The 20,980-nt window shown below is 45.3% G+C and overlaps 1 long non-coding RNA gene across 6 annotated transcripts in view; it reads right to left on the bottom strand.

Moving 5' to 3' along the window:
• The window catches only part of LOC311609490, a 47,830-nt gene extending 32,540 nt beyond the window's left edge, over positions 1-15,290 (bottom strand). For 4 of the 6 annotated variants that reach the window (XR_014783405.1, XR_014783406.1, XR_014783407.1 and 1 more), the window contains exons 1-2: positions 15,194-15,290; positions 3,800-3,960 (exon numbers count right to left, since the gene is read on the bottom strand). This is a non-coding gene — a long non-coding RNA (uncharacterized lncRNA). Of the gene's footprint in view, positions 1-2,086; positions 2,368-3,799; positions 3,961-8,977; positions 9,274-9,348; positions 9,682-15,193 lie in introns of those variants that run through there. The other 2 variants (XR_014783409.1, XR_014783410.1) reach the window with 2 other exon arrangements.
• Positions 15,291-20,980: the final 5,690 nt, after the last annotated feature.

The raw sequence follows: 20,980 nt of genomic DNA, 5'->3' as shown, positions 1-20,980 counted from the left end.
GGCGTGTGCCACCACCACCTGGCCTCTGAGGCTTACTCTTAATAAGATTACTCTTACTTGTCCTTTCTGAGCTCTGGGTTGGCTGGTTCAACTCAGCTGTTCTGGCTCAAACTCTTCTCCCAGCTGACTTATTCAATCTGGCTTCTCTCTTGGCCCCTACGTTGCTCTGCTTGGCCTCAAACTAACTCCATCGATCAGCTCTAATCTCTTGGCTCCTTCTTATTCTCTGGGTCATTTGGTCTTCAGCTGAGTTCTATTTGCAACCTGTCTCTCTGTCACTGTCCCAGTAAAACTGCCTCCTCTCTCTCTCTCTCTCTCTCTCTCTCTCTCTCTCTCTCTCTCTCTCTCTCTCTCTCCACTGCCTCTTAAGTAGCTTCCCTTTCCTCTCTCTTCTCACGAGAGTTGGGCATATCCTATTTGTCAAATCTTTCTCTGATTCATCACTTTTTCTGCAGCTGGATACAAAATTAACAGACATCAAGGACATCCAGAGAATCATAAGAACATACTTTAAAAACCTGTACTTCGGGCTGGAGAGATGGCTCAAAGGTTAAGAGCACTGACTGCTCTTCCAGAGGTCCTGAGTTCAATTCCCCAGCAACCACATGGTGGCTCATAATCATCTATAATGTGATCTGCTGCCCCTTCTGGCCTGCAGGTATACATGCAGGCAGAGCAGTGTATACATAATAATAAATAAATCTTTTAAAAAAAACAAAAACAAAAACAAAAACCCTGTACTCCACCAAATTGGAAAATCTAAAAGAAATGGATCATTTTCTCAATATATACCACTTACTAAAGTTAGAGATCAGATAAGCAATTTAAATAGACCTATAACCCCTGGTGAAATAGAAGTGGGTCACTAAAAGTCTCTAAACCAAAAAGAGCCCAAGAGTGAGCTGTGAGGGATGGCACATATCTGTAATCCCAGAACTCAGGGAGGCAGAGGCAGGTGGATCACTGTGAGTTTGAGGCCAGCTTGGTCCACAATGCAAGTCCAGATCCAGGACAGTCAAGGCTACACAGAGAAACTGTCTTGAAAACAAAACAAAAACAAAAAGCCAGAGCCAGATGGATTTAGCACAGAATCTTACCAGACTTTCAAAGAAGAATTAATATACCAATACTCCTCAAATTATTCAGCAAAATAGAAACAGAAGGAACATTGCTCAGTTCGTTTTACCAGGCCACAGCTACCTTGATACCTAAGCCACATAAAGACCCCCCCATCCCTGCAAAAAAAAAAAAAATTACAGACCAATTTCCCTTATGAACGTAGATGCAAAATTTCTCTTGAAAACCAAATCTGTCTTAGTCAGTGCTCTACTGCTGTGAAGAGACACCATGGCCACAGCAACTCTTATAAAGGAAAACATTTTAGTAGGACTCAATGACAGTTTCAGAGGTTTAGTCCGTTATCGTCATGGCAGGAAACAGGACAGCACGCAGGCAGTCATGGCGCTGGAGAAGGAGCTAAGAGCTCTACGTCCCCATCCTTGGGCAGCAGAGAGAGAACTGGTTTGAGCTTCTGCGACCTCAAAGTCCACCCACGGGGACTCAGCTCCTCCAGCCAAGCCACACCTACTCCAACAAGGTCACTCCTAACAGCGCTACTCCCCATGGACCGGTGGGGGCCATTTTTATTCAAACCACCACAGAATCCAAGAACGCATCAAAGACACCATCCACCAGGATCAAGTAGGCTTCATCCCAGAGCCGCAGGGATGGATCAATATATGACAATCAATAACTGCAAGCTACCATTTAAGCACTGAAGGACTAGAACCACGTGATTAAAAATCCAGGACCCCTTCATGATAAAAGTGCTGGAAGATGGTCGATGCGGCGCACACCTGTGACCCCAGCACTCGAGGCAGAGGCAGGTGGATCCATGTGAGTTCGAGGCCAGCCTGGTCTACAAAGTGAGTCCAGGACAGTCAGGGCTACACAGAGAAACCCTGTCTCAAAAAACAAACAAAAAAGGGGAGTTCCTTTTATAGATTGCCTTGATCAGGGTGTTTTATCACCACAACAGGGAAGTAATTAATATACCTAATTAATATACCATCCCGTTCATACTCCACTGCCACAGCCTGGAGAGTCTCTTGCCTCTGTGTCTTCCCTACCACGATGGACAATGATCTCTGTGTCGCCTTGGCTGTCCCGGACTCACTTTGTAGACCAGGCTGGCTTCGAACTCACAGAGATCTGTGGGTTCTTTTCTCCGAAAAGGCTGGACTGAAAACCTGGCCACGGAGTTTTTTTCAGCCTTCTGGAGGCTGGCTGAAGAATGCTCCGTGCTGAGAACCGGTCGCAGAGAAGGCCTTCTGGGCAGGAAGGAAGCGTATAGCAGATGCTCTCAGCCTGGTTGAGACAAGAGAAATCTGTGTCCCTTCCAGATGCGGAAGGGGGCCTCTGGCTTGCGAAAGGCCAGCCGAACTACACTTTATTAAAATAAAGACAAAAGAGTCAAACAACTAGATGTTAATTCACTAAGCTTAAAAGGAGAAGGACAGAGAGCTACGGGGAAGGGAAGGGGGGGGGGTTGCTGTGCAAACTTCTAGCCCCTGGGTTTTTAAACTAAGCTTACTTGAATAGCAGGAGACATTTCCTGGACACTTCCTGGGGCTTGTCTCGGGTACCTTTGATATGTTCTTCTTCAAAGAGCCAGCTTTTGACACCTTTTGTGTGGGTTAGGGTCTGCAAGGAACTATCCTTTAACACATTTGGGTCTGGTGGGTTGTTGCCAGGAAGGCATCCGTTCACCTGTGTCCAAGCAACAAGCTTACTGGGAGGGAGCATCCATCCTCCTGCCTGCAGACAAAGGCCCACAGAGATTCACCTTCCTCTGCCTCTGCTGGGATTAAAGGTGCGCGCCACCACTGCCCAGACCTATCCTTTACATTTTTACTCTCCCCTTAAAAAAAAAAAAAAAAATATATATATATATATATATATAGGTTTATTATTTTTTTAGTGTATGAGTGTTTTGCTTGCCTGTGTATGTGTGTGTATAATGTACCATGTGCACATGAGTGGTGACTGCGAACATCAGAAGATGGCATCAGATCCCCTAGAACTGGAATTACCGATCGTTGTAAACTATCACTTGGGTTTTGGGTTTTGAACCCAGATCCTCTGCAAGCACAGCAAGCGCTCTAAACTACTGAGCCACCTCTCAAGCACCCCCTCCCCTACTTTTGGAAAAAAGGTCTCACTTGCTTACTCTTTTTTTTTTTTTCAAATAACACCTCCCAGTACATTATATTAAGCATAATTGTTGGGCTTCTTAGTTTTTGTTCACCCTGACACAAGCAAGAGGTATCTGGGAAAAGTAATCTCCATTAAGAAAATGCCTTCCCGGGCGGTGGTGGCTTATGCCAGTAATCCCAGCACTCTGGGAAGCAGAGGCAGGTGGATCTCTGTGAATTCGGAGCAAGCCTGGTCTACAAAGTGAGTCTAGGACAGCCAAGGCAACACAGAGAAATCCTGTCTTGAAACAAAACAAAACAAAACACACGAAAAAGAAATAATTTAAAAGGAAAAAAAAAAAACGCACCACAGGCTTGCTGGTAGACTAGTTTAGTGGGAGCATCTTCTTAACTGAGGTTCCCTCTTCCCAAAGACCTTGTGTCAAGCTGACATAAAACTATCCAACACACCACGTAAGGTGAAGTTAGTCATTGCACCACGGAAAACTGTGCTAGTTGTTGAAGGACGCTTTCAAACATACGTGGTTAAAAGACACATGTGACACGCAACAGGTTTCACCCATTATCTTACAAGGATGGCTTACCTCCCCGCCAGCTTGCATATCTGTAGACAGCTTTGTAAGGAAAGACACGATCCTGGTAACAGCAGTCATCCCCTGGTATGAGACTACGCTGGCTGACGCAACAGAGAATGAGGTCAAAGTTCAAGTTGATGTCTCACCATACACTGTTGCACATACTATGCCTTAAATAACAACACTGAAATAATGAGGTGTGAATGGAACCCCTATCGTATTAGCTTTCTGTTGCTATCACAGATACCTGAGGTCAATGAACTTAGAAGGAGGGAAGGTTTCCTGTGACCTAGGGTTTGGGCAGTTTCAGTCCTCGGTGACTTGGTCTCACTGCTTATGGGTCTGTGGCAGCACAGTATATCATGGTAGGGACATTTGTTTGGCAGAAAGGGCCTTTGAACCATAAGCAGACAGGAAGCTCCGGTGATGAAAGGGGCGGAGTCCCGACATCCATCCGCTGCTAGGGAGCCCCTGCAGTGATCCAGCTTTGAACCTTGTATCTCCTGCAGACGCCTCCCAGAAGGCTGGGTCTCCAGGCCTAGGCCAACATGCTCAGCAGGCTGAACTTCTTAAAGCTTCCACGTCCTTCATCCTGGCCTTATGACTACGCCTTTAAGACATAACACTCACCCACACCATACCTAACCTTTTATCGGTTGTTGCTAAATTCTCTGGCTGTGGGCCTTGAGACTCCATTCACTTCACTGCCTCTTCCCCCCCCCCCAAGGTGCCTAAACAGCCTTCGCTTTCGGTGTGCGGCTCTTAATGACCAGCTTGTCATATATTCTCTCTGGGGACGTGTCTGTTCTTTATGGCAAAGGACTCTCATCTTTGTCACCTGGAGCTACCTGGTGGCGTGAAATCAGAAAGCCAAGGAAGTTTTTGTTTTCTTTTCAGTAGCCTGAAGAAGTCAGAGAGAAGCCAGGTGTGGTGGCGCACGCCTTTAATCCCAGCACTCGAGAGGCAGGCGCAGGAGGATTGTTGTAAGTTCGAGGCCAGCCTGGTCTACAAAGTGAGTCCAGAACACGGAGAAACCCTGTCTTGAAAAACCAAAACCCAAACCAACCAAAACAACAAGAAGTCAGATAGACCCCGTCTGCTCTGTCCCTTCCTGTCATATCCCACCCGCCTCTTACCTCCCCCAAACAAATAAAACCACAAGAGTTTAATACCATCACTGTATTTAATAATCTCTCTTTAAGGTTCATTTTTAACAACCAGAATTTTGAGCCCGGTGTGGTGGCGCACACCTTTAATCCCAGTACTTGGGGAGGCAGAGGCAGGCTGATCTTAGTGAGTTCGAGGATAACCTAATCTACAAAGTGAGTTCAGGACAGCCAAGGCTATGCAGAAAAACCCTGTCTCAAAAAACCAAACAAAAACAACTAGAATTTCTCCGAGCAGGCCTTTCTCATCCTTACAGGCACAAACTTTTCTGTGCAATGGAATTTTCTTCAGTCTCCAAGAAGAAAAAATTCGAGGGATCTGTGGTTAACTAGTCTCCAGAAAAAAATTTATAGAGAACATTTTAAACACACTTTGAAGGCTTGGGGGGGGGGGCACCTGAGAAGGTAAATGTGGTTGTCAACAAATCTGATGATCTTAATTTGATGCCTGAAATCCACATGCTGGAAAGAGAAAACTCATTCCCTAAAGGTGTCCTCTGACCTGTCATCCAGGCACCATGGTGTGTGAGGTGCCCTCCCTACCCGACTCTGCCACCACAAAAGTGAAAGGATGAATGGATAAATGCAATTTTTAAAATGTTAACACAATTTGAGTTAAATTATTAAAAGTATTTTTTGTGTAGGTTTGGCTGTTATGTAATAAAGTCTTTGAAAATGTGGGTTGCCGGGCTGGAGAGATGGCTCCATGGTTAAGAGCACTGTCTGCTCTTCCAGAAGTCCTGAGTTCAATTCCCAGCAACCACGTGGTGGCTCACAACCATCTATAATGTGTTCTGATGTCCTCTTTTGGCATGCAGGTGACCTCCAGATATAGTACTCATATGTGTAAAATAAATAAATCTTTAAAAAAAAAAAAGAAAATTTATTTAAAAAAAAAAAAAGGAAAGAAAAAAGAAAACATGGGTTGCCAGTAATTTTCTTTATTGAAAGCCACATCATCTGTGTGACAATCTCACACAATCCTCACAAGGATCTGACGGGGGTAAACAATTTTTTCCCACACTAAGGATTAAAAATCATGCTGGGCCCAGTGGCACACGCCTTTAATCCCAGCACTCAGGAGGCAGAGAAAGGCGGATCTCTGTGAATTTGAAACCAGCCTGTTCTACAGGACAAGCTCCAGGACCGACAGTCTCCAAAAAACAAAACAGAGCAAAACAAAATCACAGCCTGTGGTCCCCTGAAACTTCCAGAAAGGCACTCCCTCCGACCCCAGAGCAAACATTTTGATTCTTTAAAGATCTCATTGTTAAACAAAATGTATCCTTTTCTCGTTTAGTTTGTGACAATACCTCAACCCCCAGCAGCAGCCCAGACTGGCCTTGAATCCTCTTGCCTCTGCTCGCTGGGATTCTTCTTCCTGTCAAGCTGAGTCCTTCCTCTATAATTTCTACCCCCGGACTGTTGTCATTTGCCCTGATAATAATACTGGTAGGAAACAGATGTCAGAGTTTGATTAAAGGCACTGTTTACAAAGGGGTCTCTTCTCCTTAAGATCAGGAACAAACCAAGGATTTTCACCGTTTTGGCGATTTTAGCCAGTGCAACTGAGCAAGAAAAAGAAATGATGGGCATCTGGATTGGAAAAAAAAAGAAACTAAGATCTTTACATGTCAGGTCAGCAAGCTAGCTCAGCCAGTAAAGAAGCTTACTGATGGAGCCCGATGACCTCAGCTCCATCCCTGCAGCCCACGTCAACTGCAGGGTGCCGTGGTGCTCACCAGCCGTTCCAGCACTCCCACAGAGAGATGGGCGGAGAGACAAGAGAACCAGGGAGGCACTGGCAGAATTCTAGCCTGCTAGCCCAGGGTACACAACACAGAAGAAACCTCAGAGAACAGAGGAACTGCTGCTCCTGAATGTTGTCATGGGACCTCCACAAACATGTGTGCACTCAGACACATACTAACAATTAACTAATTAATTTAGAAATTGTTGTTGTTGTTGTTGGGATTTTTGCTTGTTTGTTTTGAGACAAAGTTTCTCTGTGTCACCCTGAGTGTCCTGGACTCACTTTGCCTTCCTCTGCCTTCCAAGTGTTGGTGTTAAAGGCCTGCACCATCACACCCAGCCCAAAATTACATTTATAAAATAGCAACAAAAATAATTTTATGGTTGGGAGTCACCACAGCATGAGGAACTGTAGTAAAGGGCCCCAGCATTAGGAAGGATGACACCCACCACACTAGAGGTTTATAGAGATTCTTGAATTTGTTGATTTATAGATTTCATTAAACTTAGAAAAAATTTGGTAAGAATTTCCTCAAATTATTTTCTGTCCACCCTCTTTAGCTCTTTCATAATTTCTAATTGTACGTACATTAGGCATCTTACTCAACCCCTGAATGTCTTCTCCCCCTCCCCTGCCCCCACGGAGACAGGGTTTCTCTGTGTAGCCCTGGCTGTCCTGGACTCTCTTTGTAGACCAGGCTGGCCTCGAACTTACAGAGATCCACTGGCCTCTGCCTCCCCGATGCTGCCACCACGTCCAACTAAAATATGTACTGAGGTGGGCCTCGAACTTGTGATCCTCCTGCCTCTGCCTCCTTTAGCAAATCCTACCAGTGTGTGCCACCATAACCAGCCAAATGTCTCTTTACTATGGTTCTCAACCTTCCTGATGCCCTTAATGTTGTGATACCCCCAATCATAAAATTATTTTCAGTGCTACTTTATAACTGTAACTTTCTACTGTTATAAGTCATAATGTAAATATATGATACTTTTGATGGTCTTAGGTGACCCCTGAGAAAAGGTTGTTGGAGCCCCCTTTCAAGGTTGAGAACCACTGCTTTAAAACAATCTAGCAATCAAACAAAACAAAACAAAACAAAACAAACCTCACTAAATTGCCCAGAAGGGCCTTAAACTCCCAGGCTTAAAAACAAACAAACAAACACTCCCAGGCTTAAGCAATGTTCTGCTCTTGCCTCAGCTTGTCAAGCTATTGGACCTACAGGTATGCACTACCACTCGGTCTTAGTGAACAAATTTTGAGGACCTAACCTTTCTAATCTTCAGCTTCCTTAAACCTAATCAGAATAAGAAAGATCAATTACGGAGAGGACTAAATGAGACAGTGCAGTTCCCAGTCCTGAACCTGAGTCCCTCCCCTGCGCTGTCAGGCACATGGATGCGGGGAAGCTTTTGAGTCAGTGCTTTCTCTCCCCACCACCTCCCTCCCTTCTTGATTGTGTGTGAGATGGGCATTTTGGCTAGACAAGCTGGCCAGTGAGTTCACAGGAGCTGCCTCTCCAGGGCTACAGGTGCGTGCTGCTATACCTGGGTTTCTAAGTGCATTGTGGGAAATCTGAACTCAGGTCCTCATAGTAGGTACCTTACTTACCCTTACCCTCTCTAACTTTCATTCCCTTCTTTAGTTATTTATTTTTATTCTGTAACCCGGATCGGGCTGGATCTCGCTGTGTAGTTGAAGACAGCCTTGACTTCCTGGTGATCCACTTGCTTCAATCTCCAAAGCGCTGAGAATCCAGGCGTGAGTCATCACACTTGGTTGAGTTAGTGTTTTCACTCCCCACCCCCTTTCTTTCTTTCTTTCTTTTTTTTTTTTTTTTTTTTTTTTGGTTTTTCGAGACAGGGTTTCTCTGTATAGTCTTGGCTGTCCTGGACTCACTTTAAAAACCAGGCTGGTCTTGAACTCATATTGTTTTAAAATTATCTGTATTATCAGTATGCCCAGCTAGCAAGCAATTAAGACACAGACTATGTAACCTTGGCTATTGTCAACCTCAGAAATATCCTGTTTCTGCCTTTTGAGTACTGAGATTATGGACTACCACAAATGACCACTTTGTCTGTCTGTTTATTTATTTTGATTTTCCCCCCCCCCCCATCCCGGGGAAGGGCAGAGTTTCTCTGTGTAGCCTTGCCTGTCCTGGGATTAAAGAAGTGTGCTGTGAGTTCGAGGCCAGTCTGGTCTACAAACCGAGTCCAGGATAGCCAAAGCTACACAGAGAAACCCTGTCCGGGGCGGGGGCGGGGAGGGGGTGGAGGCGGAGCGGGTGTGCGGCAAGGAGTGTGCCACCACTTGGTTACAAACGACCAATTAAAACAAACACACACAAAAAAGGTTTAATTGGGGCCAATGAATGACTCAGCAGAAAAAGGTGCTTGCCAGGGAGCCTGAGGGTCTAAGTCCATGTGGCCATGTGGAAATCAGTCCCCTTAAAACCAACCACGCTTCTGCAGCCGTTGGGTCGTCATGAGGTAGTTGCATGGACATTTGAACTTAAAGGCCCGTGTAGGAAAGGTGCCTGCAGTCAATTTTCCTCCCTCCTGTATGATTGGGGAGCAAAGCCAGCACCCACCAGGTGCTTTCACATTGCATCCGTTCCTTGACGCAGAGACCACGGAAGGCCAGTGTGGTGATCTTTAGCCCTGCTCCTAAATATGAAGGCTGAGGCGCCGAAGGAAAGTGCCTAGACCAGTGTCATATGCGTAGAAAAATCACAGATCCAGGATTTAATCCAAGCCCTGACTCTAAATTTAGGCTGCAACAGTGCTTCATTGACAAGGCGTTTTTCTCCAAGGGATCCTCAGTGTATTCACTTGTAAAAAGAGAGACATGAGCTCCGTGAACCTTGAACTCATTTCACGATTGGCAACCTACCAGCCTTTTGAGTGGCAGAGGCTGGGCGGGAGGTCGAAGGTTGCCAGGGGGTTCGCTCCTCATAGGGTTAGGAGCTGATGGGGAAAAGACACAGAAATTCACTCGACCTACTCCTGACTCTAGCAGAATCTAGGTTGTGTTAAAATCTAAAGAATCTTATCTAACGTCTAATCCAGGAGGAATTCCATAGGACTGATGTCCAGGAAAATGGACTAGGCACCAAAACCAGCACCTCTAAAATGGATGCAGAGGGAAAAGTAAAAGAAAATACATGTAGACCCATGTAGGTTTGTTAAATGTACCCATAAAAAGAGTTTTCATTTTATAAACACGGTGAGACCTGCTGAATATCCGGTACAGTCATAAGACCTATAAAATGCCCAATTCTGGAGTCAGCTAATAATTAAAGTAAAACAGTAGCTAACCCCTTGTTATACTTAAAACACATGGATCACATGGGATTGAAACATCTGCATAGACTTCACATCTCAAAATAGTTTGTATGTACAACTTTGATGTCATTGACACAATCCAGTCTTTCACTTAACTGCTTCCTCTAACACATCCACAGGAATTTTTTTTTCTTTTCTTTTTTTTTTAAGAGAAGGTTTCTTGGTGTAGCCCTGGCTGTCCTGGAACTCCATTTGCAGACAAGGCTGGCCTTGAACTCACAGAGATCCATCCGCCTCTGCCTCCCAAGTGCTGGGAATGAAGACCAGATAAATTATTTTCTCCAAGATTATTACTGATGAACGCAGTCACGATGCCAGTTTTTTTCCCCCCTCCAGCCACTTTTTGCTGTGTTTAATATGACTGCATTACCACCCAGCTCTGGCATATCTGATATTAAACTCATCAGGCTTTCCTTACGGCCCCTAAGCATTCCTTTCTCTTTGTAGGAGACTTCTGCACACATTCATTGGGTGTGGCCACTGGGAAAGGGTTGTTGTTGTTTTTTTTTTTTTCCTTAGCCCTGTCTGCCCAGCCCCCCCCCCACCATGATATTCAATAACCCCATCCCCTGGGGAAGTTTCAAGTATCTCTGTTGGTGACTCACAGATCTGTTTCAGCTTTGTGTCCCAGAGCCTAAGTACTAAAATATAATTGCTTGCTGGATACCCTCAGGCCTACGGATTCAGCAAGTCTCAAGCCAAATGCTTCTCTGTCGCTCTGAAGGCCCTTGCTTTCTCCTGAATGTCCTACCTTGGGAACAGACTGGCATTCTTTTGGACTCCAGGCTAGACCTTGCTGTCTCTGACATTCCTCAGTACGTTTCTAGATAATAGCTAAGAAAAAGAAAGTTATGAGTGAGAAAGAGCTATATGATTGTTTCGAGCACAGTGCAGAAGGGGAAGGCAAGACTACTCGTTTCTTGTGGTCTGGAGGGGGAGGTGCCCATTGGAAAAGGACACCCGTAGGGATTTTATCAGTAAATTCCAAGTCCCACCGGTCACGCCTTGGGTACATGGATGGGTATATATGTCTTCAATAACCTCCTTTCCTGAAACCTTGCTATAATTCAAGACCTTGTATTTTGTCCCAGATTATTGCTAACAGGGTCTTCAAGGGAAGGTCTGGGACTTTAAAAAAAATAAATAAATAAATCTACCTGTATGAGTCAAGACAACAGAGCCCAAGGGCTGGAAGGCAAGAGCTGGCAGGAGTGTGGTTAGCGGTGCATTAGGGAAACAGCAGGCAGGGATGTGTAACAGACACGAAGTCAGTGCAGTCTTGCATTGCTCTAAAACCTGGAGTAAGCAAGGTGAAAGAACCCCCCCCCCCAACACACACCTATTATAGTGGGTCTTGCAAAGTGAGATTCCATTCTAGAAACAACAGACTAAAGCAGAGACACACAAAATGAAGTGTATTTGAGAGAGCAACCAAGCCAGGCTTGGTGGCACACACCTTTAATCCCAGCACTCAGGAGGCAGAGGCGGATCTCTGTGAGTTTGAGGCCAGCCTGGTCTACAGAGTGAGTCCAGGACAGCCAAGGCTACACAGAGAAATTCTGTCTCAAAAAACCAGAGGGGGGGGTGGTGGAGGGGAGGGAGAGAAGGAGAGAGGGAGAGAATGAAGGATCCCAAAGCACTTTCACCTAAGGGCTCGATAGCCATCAAGGAGATAAAAAGAAAAATATACCAGCGGTGTTATCCGTCAGGCGTGTGATCTACTGATAAAGTAGCCGCTGGTATCTTTTCCCATCCCGTGCTTCTCCCTCCAGACCACAAGAAATTGGGAGCATCCCTGGCTTCTCCACAGAGATTGATATCTTGGTGAAGACACAAAGTGGGTAGGAGAGTTGTCTGCTCATCTGTAAAGGATGCTCTTGCAGAGGCCACCTGCCATCTTTCTCAGTGTCAGAGTTTTCCTGAGATGGAGTGCATTAACCCCAGCAAACATTTTCCGTATGGTATGTCCACTTCACCTTTAGGCCCCAGGGATCCACCTAAAGCCACCATCACCATCCATACAGAATTGGTTGCAGTCTCATGTACAGACGACAGGCAGAGAAGCGAGCAGATGACAGTTATGTCAGAAACTGCTGGGATCTGCTGAGGTAAGAGGTCACCACGGATCTGGGCACTTGGCATGGGTCACTCATTAACCTAAGAGGATCTCCAATTTCTAAGTGTTATGATTCCCGCCACCTCACTCCCCCCCCCCGCACCCCCCGCACCCCCCCACCCCCCACTTCTATTATCAACTACTAAAATAGAACTTCCCTGCAGAGACCCCAAGGCTTAGGGGCTCTAAAGGCCTACTGTTTCAGGTTAGGTTTGTGGGCCAACAGAACCCAAAGTGAGCATTTGCCTGTGTGGTCCCCTTGCCTCAATATTGTTTCCTTACGGATCTGTGTTCAAACTCCTCCTGATCCATAAAGTTTTAACACAAGCTTTCCGATCAGGCTGCCCAGAGACTGCTGGAATGCTTCAGCCCTCCCCTGGCCCTAGAGAGTGCTCAGGCACTTACTGTATTTCAATTGTAATAACCATCCGCCTCCCTACTGGGTTCTGCTGCTGGGGTTTTTTTTCCTGGGGGTGAGGGGAGGTGGTGGTGGCAGAGACTGTATCGTTTCTTCTTAGCATCCTTAGAGCAGATCTCCCCAAAGGGTTTTCTTTGCATTGTGAGATATTTAGCAAACAAGTAAATGTGACAGGAGGCACTAAACTTGCTCATTATTATTTGCAGTGAGTTAGACATGTCCACTGCTTGGAGAAAGAGAAGAATCTATTGTTTTAATTAGGAGCTTTCTCTTCCTTTCTCTGGTGTATCGCTTTCTACTTACTAGCTCTGTAACCCAGGAAAACACACCCCAGACACTTCAACGAAAGCTTGGTTTTCAACCTTCTTGGGGGTGGTGGTGGTGTTGAATGACTCTTTCCCAGGGTTTACATATCAGATATCCTGCATATCAGATATTCACATTATGATTCATAACAGTGGCAAAAATTATAGTTATGAAGTAGCAAGGCAATAATTATAAGGTTGGGGGTTCATCACAACATGAGGAACTGTATTAAAGGGTCGCAGCGTTTGGGAGGTTGAGAACCACCGGAAGCCATGGCATTGTCCCTGCCTCTCTGTACCTCCAGACGAAACGCAGAAGCAGAAGATTCATGCAAAAATATCAGCACTCGGGAGGCAAAGACAGGCTGATCTCTGTGAGTTCGAGGCAAGCCTGGTCTACAAAGCGAGTCTAGGACAGCTAAGGCTACACAGAGAAACCCTGTCTCAAAAAACAAAAAAACAAAAAAAAAAATCTTTTTTTAAAAACATAAGTTTGGGGGGCGGGGATACTGGGGATCGAACTCATGACTTGAGGCATGCTGAGCACTCTATCACAGCTATACTTCCAGCCCTAAGACTCAAGATATATGCACTCTTTTTTTTTTTTTTTTGCTTTGTTTTGTTTTTCCAACACAGGGTTTCTCTGTATAGCCTTGGCTGTCCTGAATCTGTAGACCAGGGTAGCCTCAAACTCACAGAGATCCACCTGCCTCTGCTTCCCAGGTGCTGGGATTAAAGGCGTGCGCCACCACTTCCCAACAAAATACTTCTTTCTCCCCGCCCCCCCGGAGACAGGGTTTCTCTGTGTAGCCTTGGCTGTCCTAGACTTTGTAGACCAGGCTGGCCTCGAACTCACAGAGGTCGGCCTGCCTCTGCCTCCTGAGTGCTGGGATTAAAGGCCTGTGCCATCACACCCGGCTTACTTCATTTTTAATTATATGTACTTTCTTGTGTCTGTGTGTGGGTGTGTGCAGAAGAGTTCAGGCATCCACAGAGTCAAAAAGGTGTTGGGTCCCCTGTAGTTGAAGTTATGGGAGGTTGGGACCCATCCTGCACTGGTGCTGGGAGCTCAGCTGGGCCTCTCTGCAGGAGCATAACTGCTCTTCACCCATGAGCCGATGGTCCAGGCCAACGATATTCTTACAATCAAGGCTTTCTCTTTCCCTCTGTTCCTACCGTTCATGAGCATCAGGAAGGTTCAAACCACTAACTACCTTCCCGTTTTTTACCACATAAGCCTTCCAAAGAAGATGTGGTTTTCCAACTTCTAACCGAGCAAACTGTAACAATAGGGTCATTATGGTGAGGTTTCCCAACATGATTATCCTGGAAATGATCTTGTTAGCTACACTTTAGCAGGAAAACTGTGGACACCACTAATTTAATAGGTCAAACTGCACGCCTTTAATCCCAGCTACTCTGGAGGCAGAGGCAGGTGGATCTCCGTGAGTTTTGAGGCCAGCCTGGTCTACAAAGTGTGTCCAGGTCATTCAATTTAGATATAAGACAATTAGTGTAATTTTCCTTTCAAAGCTCATTGAACAAAAGCCTGTCCCCTGGCCCCAGCTTTAGTAACTTGCCTAAGAGGATAGCAGATTCTTTGTTGTTTGTTGCTGTTGTTGCTTTTTGAGAAGAGGTTCCGCTAGGTAGTCGTGGCTGTGCTGGAACTCACTCTGTAGCCCAGGCTGGCCTCAAACTGACTAGCCCTCCTGAGTGCTTGGATTAAAGGCATGCACCAACATACCTGGACTCGATAGTAGATTAAAAAAAAAATTAAACAAAAGTCATTTGCTGCTCTAAAGCAGGTGGATATCTGTAAATTCCAGGACAGCATGGTCTACTTAGAGAGTTCTAGGCCAGCCAGAGTTACATAGTGAGACCCTATCTTTAAAAATCATTTTGGGGACCAGGCATGGGGGCACATGCCTTTAATTCTAGCACTCAGGAGGCAGAGGCAGGTGGATCTCAGTGAGTTCAAGGCTAGTCAGGCCTACAAAGCAAGTCCAGGACAGACAGGGCTACATAGAGAAACCCTCGGGGGGTGGGGGGGGGTAGGGCTGGGAGATGGAAAAAGCACATACTCCTGGGAGCCAGATCATGAGAAAGAAACCCACCCCTATGCCCATGAACTCAGCTATGCCATCCAATCCCTGCAGGATGAGGGTCCCCTGAAGCCAAGTACTTTTCAGGAAGTGTGTGTGTGTGTGTGTGTGTGTGTGTGTGTGTGTGTGTGTGTGTGTTTCCCTTTATCTTAAGGTAGCTTAGTCATATGTCACATGGTCACATGGAACTTACCTATAGGCAAGGAAATAGTTGCAAAATGACCCAGGAATTCCTGCTGGTGGGTGGTAGTTTACCCCATGTGCTGAAGAAATTGAGGAGACTCCCGAGACCGAGTTCTCTATAATCCACAGCCGCACCAGCACAGAAGTGAGGAGTGGCAACAAGGGTCCTGATTTTGCCATACCTGTCCTACCCCTTCACACTGAATTCTGCCAGAGACGGCGGCGGCGGCATATACAGAATATGCATTAGCCTGCTCTACAGTGTTCCAGGACAGAAAGAACTGCATAGTGAGACCCTGTCCCAACAAGCAAACAAGCAAACCCTTAAATCTGCCAAAACTCAAGGTTGATATTTATCAAAGTAGTTTCCAAAATGCAAGGTCATTACATTGACAAAAAGGTGTAGTCTGCTTTTACCACCACTGGCACAGGTCCCTGCTCAGTGGTTTGTAGGCCGTATCAAGACTGGCTTCTGCCTTCTGTGGTATATTAGGTGCCTCTGCCATTCACCAGCAAGTTCGATTCCTCCTCCGTCCTCCGGCAACTCATCACCCGGCTGTCAGCACAGTGATCATCCTCTTCCTAAGTTAGACTGACTGTATTTTGCATTTGATATAGCTACAATGTGTGGGGGGGATCAGGGAGTGGAATGCATCTGATAGAGCTATAATGGGGGCTTCAGGGAGTGGAATGCCATGGCTTGAGTGAGAACGGCCCCCATAGGCTCATATATTTGAATGTTTCACTCTCTCTGCCTGCTGTCTGCTGCCTGCTGCCTGCTGCCTGCTGCCTGCTGCCTGCTGCCTGTAGATCAGGATGTAAGCGCTCAGCTACTGCTCCAGCACATTCCTGCCTGCCACCACGCTCCCTCCCATGATGGTCATGGCCAAAGCCTCAATTAAATGCTTTCTTTTAGAAGATGCCTTGGTCATGGTGTCTCTTCACAACAACAGAATTTTAACTAAAATACATCTATATGTGTATAACAACAATAATCAAAGAAAAAGAGGCATGCTTAAGCTCAGCACTCGGGAGGCAGAGGCAGGCAAATCTTTGCAGTTCAAGGCCAGTTTGGTCTACAAAGCAAGACCAGGACAGCCATGGCTATACAGAGAAACCTTGTCTCGAAAAACCAAAAAAAGGAAAGAAGAAGAAGAAGGAAGAGGAGGAAGAGGAGGAGGAGGAGGAACAAAAACATCTGATTTCCAATAAGGAAATAATTCACAAAGTTAGATAAATGTAAGAAAATGTATAAAGAATAAAAGCATAACAGCTTTGTAAAAAAATAAAATAAACTCAAAGTACTACTGAAAATACAGAGGGAAAAAAAAAGGAGGCAGAACACAAAGTGACAAAAGTATTAAAAAACAAGAAAAGATGAAGTGTTTTGTTTTGTCTTTTCTGGGTCCTCTAAAATTGGAGTACACCCATGTAGACGGTGTCAGTGGTTTACCTGATTTGGAGGGTCTGACCATTTAGGGTGCTGTGGAGTCCGGATGGACACAGGTCAGATGCCAGGCACAGCTGTCTTCACTCTATAGCTCCCTTCTTTGTGCACCAGGAATCTCTGCTGGCCGCACCGTGGGGATGGGCATGTGTGCGCATGTTCCTGGGATGCCCTTCCCTGTACACTGTATGACAGGGAGTGCTCTAGCCAAGGTGAATGCCCTGGCCTGAATGTTGGGCAAGCAAATTCAGTACTGAGATCTTCATAGGTGGACCTGATCAAGTACTTCGGCAACCCACTCAGCACTAAGCTTCCTGCTAGAGAAATCAGACTACGGTGAGTACCAAGCACTCTACAGGAATAACTTCAGAGTTCTGAATAGAAGTCCTATAAACCGTTGAGAGTAGTACAACCAGTGCTATGTAGATCAAAGCGGCCTTGAGCTCACAGAGATCTGCCTGCCTCTGCCTCTTGAACCCCAACACCCACAAAAGCTTCTTTAAAAACGGAAGACAACCCAGGTGTGATGGCACACACCTTTAATATCCAGCACTTGAAAGGCAGAGGCAGGCTGATCACTGAGTTTGAGGCTAGCCTGGTCTACAAAGCAAGCCCTGGATAGCCTAGGCTACACAGAGAAACCGTGTCTTGAAAAAATAAGAAACCAAAAAACCCCACAGAAATATTATAAGAATATGTTATCATTTTCTTTTTTTCTTTTTGAAACAGGGTTTCTTTGTGTAGCCTTGGCTGTCCTATACTCTCTTCGTAGACAAGGCTGGCCTCAAACTCAAAGTGATCTACCTGCCTCTGCCTCCCGAGTGCTGGGATTAAAGGCGTGCGACACCATGCCCAGCATATGGTCTCGTTGTAATCCCAGATGTGGGCCATTAGGCTGCTTCAGCGTGTCCACAGCAGCTGATGCTGATTTGTCGCTTGCTCTAGCAGAAGTGTTGCCAGCTGCAGATAGTTTCAGCTGATTGTGTTATGTTTGGAACTCTGGGAATTTTTCAGAGGGTCTATAAATGCTAGAGCCCCAAGAGGTGGGGTTGATGGCTGTTGGTTGTTCAGGGAGGTTCCTGAGGTTTGTTAGTAGTTGTACTCAAAGAAGAAACAACAAGAAAGAAAATTAGATTCAAGGATCTCTTGCTCCTCCCATCTCAACCTTTCTCTATCTAGTGATAAGGGGTGAAACGGAAACAGGGGAGGGAGGATAAACGGTGGGGAAAAAGAACCCCAAAAGTAGCAAAGACCAGTTATAAGCAAAGAAGAAAGAAATGAGATTCAGAGATTTTTTTTTTTTTGACAAGGATTTCTTTGTTTGTTTATTTTTGTTTTTCCCAGACAGGGTTTCTCTGTGTAGCCTTGGCTGTACTGGACTCACTTTGTAGACCAGGCTGGCCTTGAACTTACAACAATCTGCATGCCTCTGCCTCCCTAGTGCTGGGCTTAAAGGCATGCGCCACCACCACTTGGGGCTCCTCTTTTATTCTTTCTTTCCTATCTAGTGATAGCAGGTGAAATGGGGGAGGGGTGGGATAAAGGAGGGGGACAAAAGAGCCCACAAAATAGAAAGGTCAGCTACACACCAGCTGTAGAATCTGAGGGACAAACATCTAGGTGAATTTGCAAGGGAGTTTCAGACTGAGTAGAGGTGAGAAGACCCTCTAGATGTTAGACGGGCAGGATTCCACAGGCCGGAGACACGAGACGTCACCAGCACTTGTCCCTGCCTCTAGACTGTAGGCCCCATGTGACCAGGAGCCTTCCCCTCCGTCACCTTGCTGGCACTCTGTAACCTTGAGCCAAAAATAAATTCTTCCTCTCTTAAATTGCTTTTGTCAGGAATTATGTTACAGTCACAGTTCATGGGCACTCTCAGGGTTAGCACAGCACTGTTTACTACAGCAAAGATAAGGGATTAACTAGGATGCTCATCAGTGAGTGATTAGTTACAATGCGGTATGCTGAGGTAGTCAACATTGCATCATGGATGCAGAGAGCCTCTTGAGGCCCCGGTCTGAGTGGTTGGCTATTGGTGGATAATAATGAGGGTCCGTGGTCTGGGCATATTCATCAGTAGTGTAGCTACTGGCAGGTTGTCCATGCTCCAGTAAATGACCCTGCCTCACCTAAGCAGCCCTAGTTAAACTCAAGTGGGTCACAGAAAAACAACGGAGACTAAAAGATTTAAGAAAGGGAGGCCGGACCTCCCAGAGGTTCAGAGGCAGAGGCTGGTGGATCTCCATGAGTTTGAGGCCAGCCTGGTTTACAAAAGCAAGTCCAAAACAGTGAGGGCTACACAGAGAAACCCTGTCTCATAAGAAAGAAAGAAAGAAACAAAGAAAGAAAGAAACAAAGAAAGAAAGAAAAGGAAAGGAAAGAAAGGGAGATTTATTGGAAAGGAAAATGGATTCAGTGGGTGGGAAGGAGAGGAGAATATAATGAACATGGTCAAAACAAAACATATTATATACATGCAAAAATTATCAAAGAGTAAACAAAATTTAAAGATGAAAAACATGGTATATACACACACACAGTGGAATAGTCTTTAGCCATGAAAATATGAAGTCCTGTCATCTGTGTTATAACAAAATGGAATATCATGTTAAGTGAAATAAACCAGGAGCAGAGACAACTAGTGTTCTCAACTGGTTTATTACACACACACACACACACACACACACACACACACACACACACACACACGCAGTAGAGGCTAGGAAAGGCAGTGAGGAGGTGACATCCTGAGAAGGTGGATGATGGGTATGAAACAATTAGAGAAAGGCAAATCGTCTGTGCTGCTTTGAATGTCCCCCACGGGCTTCTGTATCTGAACACTTTGGTCCCCAGTTGGTGGCACATTTGGGGATGTCTAGGAGTATGGCCTTTCTGGAGTAAATGTGTCCCTGGGGTCAGGCTTTGAGAATCTAAAAGCTCATCCACGTACAGTTTGCTCTTTCTGCTTCGTGCCTGTAGTTTAAGATGTGAGCTCTGAGTGTGCTGCTCCAGCCGCCATGCTTGCTCGGAGCCATGCTTCTGTACCTTCATAGTGACAGACTCTAAACCCTGGGACCGTAAACCCAAATAAACCCTTCTTTCTATAAGTCGCCTGGGTTATGGTGTTTTATCACAGTGCTAGAAATGTAACTAATAGCTAGTTCTAGAGTTAAGTAGTACCAGAGGCAAGCTACAGTTTGTAACAATTAATTTTACATTTCATAATAAGAATAGAATAGAATTTGAAGGTTTTTAAAGCGCGCACGCGCGCACAAACACACACACACACACACATACACACTGACAATATTAGAGGAGATGGAAATTATAATTAGCCTGATTTGATCATTGCATATTACACTAAATATGTTTCATTATCACACTGAACCATATTAATACTAATAAATGTTAATTGAAGGGGGAAAAAAAACAAGTCTTATTTTGCCATCTGACTATCTGTTGCTAAGGTTTCTGTTGTCTCTGGCACCCATCAGTGAGCCAGCACCATTAAGCTAGGTCACCACAACCTTATGCTAGACATACTTAACATTTAACACTTTGCCCTCAAGGAATCAAAATGTTTGTGTTTCCTGGAGCCTCCGACACTGCAAAAAAAAAAAAAAAAAATGATGTCATATTTTCTGTCCAAGTGAAGCTAAGTCCCAGTGTCTCCCTTTCGTGTCTATTTTGCCATAGAACTGAGACGCTTTATTCTTACTTTTGGTGATCTGTGGTCTGAGTCCATGAAGCCTCTTGGAATATAAACGTGCAACTTAGACAGGCATTGTCTGGAGACAAAGATGGCGCCCCAAATAGGTTCATAGCTGGAATGTGTGTGACCTAACTAACTGGAATTCTGTCTGGGCTACTGTAGTAGTGCAAATCGAAAAACAGTTGGGCCAAACCCTCCTCCGCCCCAGCACCCACACTTCTTTGCAGACTTTCTGCTAAACCTCTTATGTAAATCACCTCTTGGCAGCCAGAACCGCAGCGGTTTGCCAGCTATGCTGAGACATGTTTGAAGCCCAGTGGTGGACACAGCCTGCCGAGTGCTGTGACTGTTATATTCAAATGCTTTTCACTAAAGAAAGAAATGACGCTCAACTTTTACACTGTAGCAACAATAGAGGACAGTTTTTAAATGTTAAAAAAAAAAAGTTCCAAAAAGTAACAAAAAATCCTTTTTATTTTGGATATGTTCCTGGAAGACTTGGTCCACAGGCAGATATTTTATAAAATTATAATTTCAATGATGTCGCTAGGTGATTCCATTGATATTTACTGAGCATGTATGTGCCCAGTGTCAGTGAAGATCCGAACACTTGAAACAGCCACACAAGTGCATTA

This window comes from Acomys minous (assembly GCF_964271855.1).
Source record: "Acomys minous genome assembly, chromosome: 11".
Taxonomy (NCBI): domain Eukaryota; kingdom Metazoa; phylum Chordata; class Mammalia; order Rodentia; family Muridae; genus Acomys; species Acomys minous.
This window is presented reverse-complemented; position numbering and strand designations above follow the sequence as displayed.